Source organism: Zalophus californianus, chromosome 7, assembly GCF_009762305.2.
Source record: "Zalophus californianus isolate mZalCal1 chromosome 7, mZalCal1.pri.v2, whole genome shotgun sequence".
NCBI lineage: Eukaryota > Metazoa > Chordata > Mammalia > Carnivora > Otariidae > Zalophus > Zalophus californianus.
Window position 1 is genome coordinate 84949264 of NC_045601.1, and position 6000 is coordinate 84955263.

Here is a 6000-nt window from a genome sequence, read left to right on the forward strand (position 1 = left end):
GAAAGAAAAAGAAAGAAAGAGAAGGAAAGAAAGAAAGAAAGAAAGAAAGAAAAAGAAAGAAAGAAAGAAAGAAAGAAAGAAAGAAAGAAAGAAAGAAAGAAAGAAAGAAAAAAGAAGGAAGGAAGAAAGAAAGAAAAGAGAAAAAGAAAAAGAAAAAAGGAAAGAAAGAAAGCGAGCTTGGGAGTGTTGCTTTGCTCTAGAATTAAGAAGCTGGAGTTTAATTCATACCTAAGTTGTGGGAAAATTGATGGGATCAAAAAATATTTCAAGTTGGAAAAATGTGCAAAGGAAATACCGGTGGGCTGCTAGTAGGCAAGCACCTTGATCCTTGCTTGTAGAAAAGCAGAGAAGTATATACACATTTAAGGCTGCTGTGCCCTTGGCACAATGTCTCACAAAATCTTAACAAACGCTATCTTGGTTGGATCTCATAGCACTTTCATGAGGCATGCCGAGTTAGGGATATTGTCTTTTCATAACAGAGTTAGTCATTAAGAGATTTGCTCAAGGTCAGTCCAGAATCTGGATCTTTTGACAAAATTTAGGCATGGGGTCTATGCCTGACACAACAGTGATTTAAAATACAAAGAAGTATGATTTGATTTTAATAAATGCAAATACGTGTTACTACAAACTCTTTTAATCACGGTGTAGTCCATTTTCAGTAAAGAGCTCAATAAAGTTTATGTGACCCACAGTAACAACAGCTAAGTAATCCTATCCATATCAAATAAACAACTACAGAGTGACTATTGTTTGCAAAGCATTGTGATTAACAGCTAGTCATTTATATAGAGCAAGTGGCTTACTCAAGTCCTTTCTCTCTCTCCCTCTCTCTCTCTATAATTTTCTATTCAGCTATTTTATCCAACCTCCACTGAAGATCATGTGTGACTTTATTACAGAAATAAAGTTCACAGTACAGATGATTTGTATATAAAACTACATTTTCACTCTTGAAAGCAATTTTCTTTTAGAAAGAAAAAAGTTGGCAGGGCCATGACCACCTGCATTTTAGAGCAGGATAGACACTAACCTCTGTTTCAGATACCTGGTGTTCTGGCAAACATTAATACAAATGCACCAACCTGAATGCGGTCCGGTTAGACACTTTAAAGCAATGTTCTAAAAGGAAAGGCCTTAATTTGAACAGTCAATAGCGCTACAACGTGTTTGGGCAGTTTTCTTTCACATATGAACTTTCGCCACAAAAGGAGTTTAAAAGTTCAGGGTAGGGATTTAGGTGACCTACAAAAGTAGTACGTCCTGCGTTCCCATTTTCCTCAATACCTTATATATTACACAGTAATTTAAGCACCAGACCTGCCTCGATAGCCTCTCACTTTGTGACACAGCTCCCGCCGGACTTGACTTGCTCTGGGCGCCGGGATCAGGGTCCCACCTCAGGGCTCACAGAGGTTTGTTCCCAGTGGATCAGGGCGGGTGTGTTGCCGGAGTCGTGTTCCATTGGCTACACTCTCGGGACTGGCCGGGCCTTCCGACACTTGATTGGATGGAACTACCCCCTGTAGGCCAAGATCATTGGAGGGTGCGGGAGCCAGGGGGCGGGGCGGGTTCCCCAGGATTCTTGACCGAGCGCGCTCAGCTGCCGACCAGGGCGCCGGGCGCTGGACCGGAGCTGGGCGGGCCGCCCCGGAGGGAGGACGGGAGGGTCCCGGCGCGGAAGGGGTCTCGAAGGGGTAGAGCGGGGTCGGGGCTGGTCGCCGGCCGCCCCTAGGGCAGTCCCAGATTCCCCCCGGTGGCGGCCGCTCCAAGACAGCATCTGTCAACGCTCTTCCTCAGTCCTCCTCCTTTGGCCGGGCCGGGCTCCGCTGGCGGCGGCTGGGAAGACGCGGGACCCAGCGTGACGAGCCCATCAGCTGTCAGGCGAGCGGCGAAGAGACCCGAGGGCGGCTAGAGACACACAAAGAACGCGGTGAGCGGCGGCGGCGAAAGGGGGCGGCAGATTCGGGACGGCAACTCCCGGCCGCGCCCGCTCGTGCCGCCGCCGCCGCCGGGGCTGGGTCCGAGGCCGCGGAGACAATACGGCCGGGCTCCGGCCCCGCGCGCCTCAGACTGCGGGCGCCTGCGCTCCCCGGCCCCTATTTGACCATCCCTCGCCTCGCCCAGCCCCCTCCCGGCCGGCTTGGCCCCCGCCCGGGGAAGGGGCGCCCCCTCGCTCCCGCAGCGGGGAAGGAAGTCCGTCCGCGGCCGCCGAGCCCGGCAACTTGCGAGCCGGGAAAAGTTTGCGGCGCCTCCGCGGGGCGGCGCGACACGGCGCGGCCCGCCCCTGGCGTCCGCGGTCACCGCCGGTGACTTTCTGGACTCGTCGTCAGCCCGGGCCGCGGCGACTGCGGGGAGGGCCAGAGTACGTCCGACGGCGCCCGCGCCGGGGGCTGCGGGTGAGTTGACTTTCTGGGCGCGAGGGGTTTAAGCTGTCTGGGGCATCTGGGTTTGGGAAGAAGGCAAGGAGAGCGCCTTTAATACTTTTTGGAGCAGGCGGGGAGAACAAATGTAAGTGCGATTGCTTAAGAGTCGCTGACATGCCGCTGGCTTGTGAACCGTATCGGTGGGAACCTTTTAGGAGCCGGGGCTCCTGAGGGCCTGTGCGGGGTGGGGGTTGGGAGGTGGAAAGATTAGAAGGTCGCGCCCCAGCCTTGCCTGTAACTGGCTCTGCCTGACCTTGGACAAGTGACTTAACCACTTAGATCTCCTCATCCGTGATACGTGAGGCTAGAGCTACATGATCTCTGGTGTCTTCCCGTTTTTTAAATCCATCTCGGTTTGAGATTTTCCTTGGGCCTCAACCTGGTCCAAGAGTTATGAACCAGTAGGCCAGGATATATTTACAGGCGCCTGGATTCACCTTTCAGCCTACAGAGAAGTAACTTTTAAGTCTGATGTTTTCAAACAGTAATATCGGAAGGTTTGGGAGTTGTTTTGTTTTGTTTTGGTTTGGTTTTTTTCAGTGAAAAATAATTACCCATTGTTTAAAAACACTTCTTAAAACTGATCTACTTTGCTGCAGCATTTGGAGTAGTAGGAGCCAGGCTGGGGACAGAGAACCAAGCTTCAGGGTGAAGTGGCAGGTGCCTCCTGCGATCCCTTTATCCCTTCTGGATTCAGTTTAGGGGGAGAACAAGGCTTTTATTATACATAGGAGAGAGTAAACAGGGCAGGTGTTTTGTTGTTATTTTTCTGTATTGCTTCTTTCTACTGAAAACTTTTATGTGGAGGGCAGTGGGGGAGTGGGCTCTAACTTCTCACAAAGGAAAAGAAAATGTCACTTACAACCAAAGTAAATCTTGAACTAATGTAAATCTTCCTTACAAGAACAGTAACACATAATGCAAGTACATCTTGATCTAATTTTAATGAAGGATTGAAAATAGCTGCTATGTTCAGTATCACGCCAAGATGGCTCACTTACATAATCTTTGTTGGGATGTGTTAGTGACATGTATAATTTGGATAAATTATTAATGTTAAAGGTTTGGTCGGGGAATGGTATTGGAATATTTTCATCACAGGTTGTGTTGTAATACAATGGAGTGTTAACTTTTGGTTATAATAATAACCTGCCCATTTTTTTTCACTAAAAAGTGAAATCAAGCTTTTTCCCTAACCAAAACTCTTTCAACTATTAAATGTTTATTGGTCAATACTAAATACAGGAGAAATTGTTTTGTTCTCTCAATGATAAATTTTCCCAGTTTTTTCACTATTCATGAACGTGCCTTCTAGGAGTCAGGTGCTCCACTGGGTTTTCTCTTCTCATGGAGCTTATAACAACAAAAACTGATTTCTTTTAATGTAAATGCATAACTACACTCCATTAATATTTGCTGGATAAAATACCCAGTGCTTAGATAAAAATAATTTAAAATTCTTTTCGCCCATCCTTAGAATTACCATGCTTTAGGGGGAAGAAAAAAGGTATCAGAGAAAACTGGCAGAAAAACTGAACTGAATTCCAGTATCTATCCTGAAAGTTTATATTTTAAAATTAGGGATACAGATTTGGAAAGAGACAAAGACAGTTGATAGGGCTTCCAGGAGAAAGATAGCAATATTGATTTAACATAATACATTTTATGACCTACCTTTCTTTGAAGATCACAAACCTTTGAAAAGGTATGTTTCTTGAATTATCAGTAGCTATTTGCATTGCGATTGAATGTCTAATTAAATGGCCTAATCATAACCATTATATTTCACTTGAGTGATATCCGATTTTTAAACTCATTGTTAAAATAACATGAAATAAACCTTTTAGTACAGTTGTGTGAAAAAAAGTATACCTTTTGAAATCAACTAAGTCTGCAGGGAGAAAATTACCTCTAATCTTATACCAAATATAAAATAAGCACTGGAAATAACATCTTTCCAAGGTCTTCACTCTAGACAAATGCTATGTGTGCAGATGGATCCTATGTGGACTACGTCATGTATAAGATATTCTGATTTTCCTAAGGGATCTCTGTAATAGTCTATTTGTTGACAAGGAAAGTAAGTCCTCAACATTTGTAAGCCTGGAAACTTCTGGAAAGCCTCTTGGCCTTATTTAAAAGTGACTACTCAACCTAAAACATAGCACTGATATTTGAACAACAAGCTGTCTTTGTAGAATGTGCATTCTCCTCACAGCAAGTTTGCTGGTTGGGCAGCCTTGCAGAGGGTTAGAGCAGTTCATCTGAGAGTGTGGTCCTTCGACCACTTGTATCAGAATCTTCTGTAGCACCTACAAAACTTCAGACTGCTGGGCAACTCCCTACACTTAAAGAAGCAGAATGTCTGTGAGCAGAACCTAGAGTCTGTATTCTTAACAAGCTCCTCCCAAAGTGAGAATCACACTAAATTTCAAGGATTAGTGTTAAGAGTTTTCTTGTCAATGTTTAATGGCAACGGTTGCTTTCCCCAGGAACATTTAAAAAGTACCCCTTCCCCACCCCCCCATGCTCACTGCTCTGATCACTTCCCCTCCGGCGCCAGAATTGGCTTCATCTCTTAGCTGTGGCCAGGGAGCCCCTCATGAACTGCTTCTACAAGCAAGCCAAGATACCATATACAAGCAGAGTTGAGGCAGTCTTGGAGCACAAGGCCAAGAGATGCCTTCTTCTATGGGATACTCCCACCACCCTCTCCTCCAGCCACCTCCTCATCAAGTAAGGAGATGAGGTTTCAGGCAAATAATTGAGAATACACCCCAAGGGACAGAAGGCCTGAGAAGGAACAGAGCTGGAATGCCGAATGGAAAGCTATCCCTTCAACATAGTTTAACACTCATATTTGATTATTTTAGTTCTAAAGCTGATAATTTGGCACTGTATGGCAGAACCCAGGCCATTGTATATTGTTAAAACTTTCGTCTACAAACCTGTATAATGCTCCTGTAATCTCTGTATCCATAAAATCCCCAACATTTCAGTATTTTCATGTTTATTGAAGAAAAAGGGGAGAGTTTAAGAGAGAAGTTCAAAGCGTAGGCTAAGGAGTCAGCCACACCTGATTCAAATCCTAGCTTTGCCATTTACTACCCAGGTGACTTTGAGCACCATCCTTGACCCTGTAAGCTTCAGTTTCCTTCCTTGGAAAATGAGGAAAATAGTACCTGCCTCATAGGAGTTGTTTTGGGAATTATATAATATACAAATTAGTGACAGATAATAATTGTCACTCAGTATATATTCAATAGATGTACTTTTAATTTATTATAGTAACTTTTTTAAAATTTCTTTTTTAGCCCTGGAGAGTTGCTGTAGAAGAGGGATAAGAGAGGAAGACAACGCAGGAGGAGATAAGTCACTCTGGATGCAAGGGAAGGTCACACCACTAAATAGTAATTATTGAGCAGAGGGGAAAGGGACAAGGGAAGGAGGCCGACTGAGGCCCTGCTAGTAACCTAGGTTTCCCCATGTATCACCCTGGCTCAGGTGCTGTCTCCTCTGCCCTCCCCCCTTTTCATACCACTTGATATACTATTTTTGGACTCACTTTGAG

At 45.2% G+C, this 6000-nt stretch overlaps 1 long non-coding RNA gene across 4 annotated transcripts in view; it reads right to left on the reverse strand.

Annotated features, from left to right (window-relative positions):
- The window catches only part of LOC113926713, a 139123-nt gene extending 137692 nt beyond the window's left edge, over nucleotides 1-1431 (reverse strand). For all 4 annotated transcript variants that reach the window (XR_003521401.2, XR_004820204.1, XR_003521398.2 and 1 more), the window contains exon 1: nucleotides 1324-1431. This is a non-coding gene — a long non-coding RNA (uncharacterized LOC113926713). The remainder of the gene's footprint in view (nucleotides 1-1323) is intronic.
- Between the last annotated feature and the right edge of the window lie 4569 nt (nucleotides 1432-6000).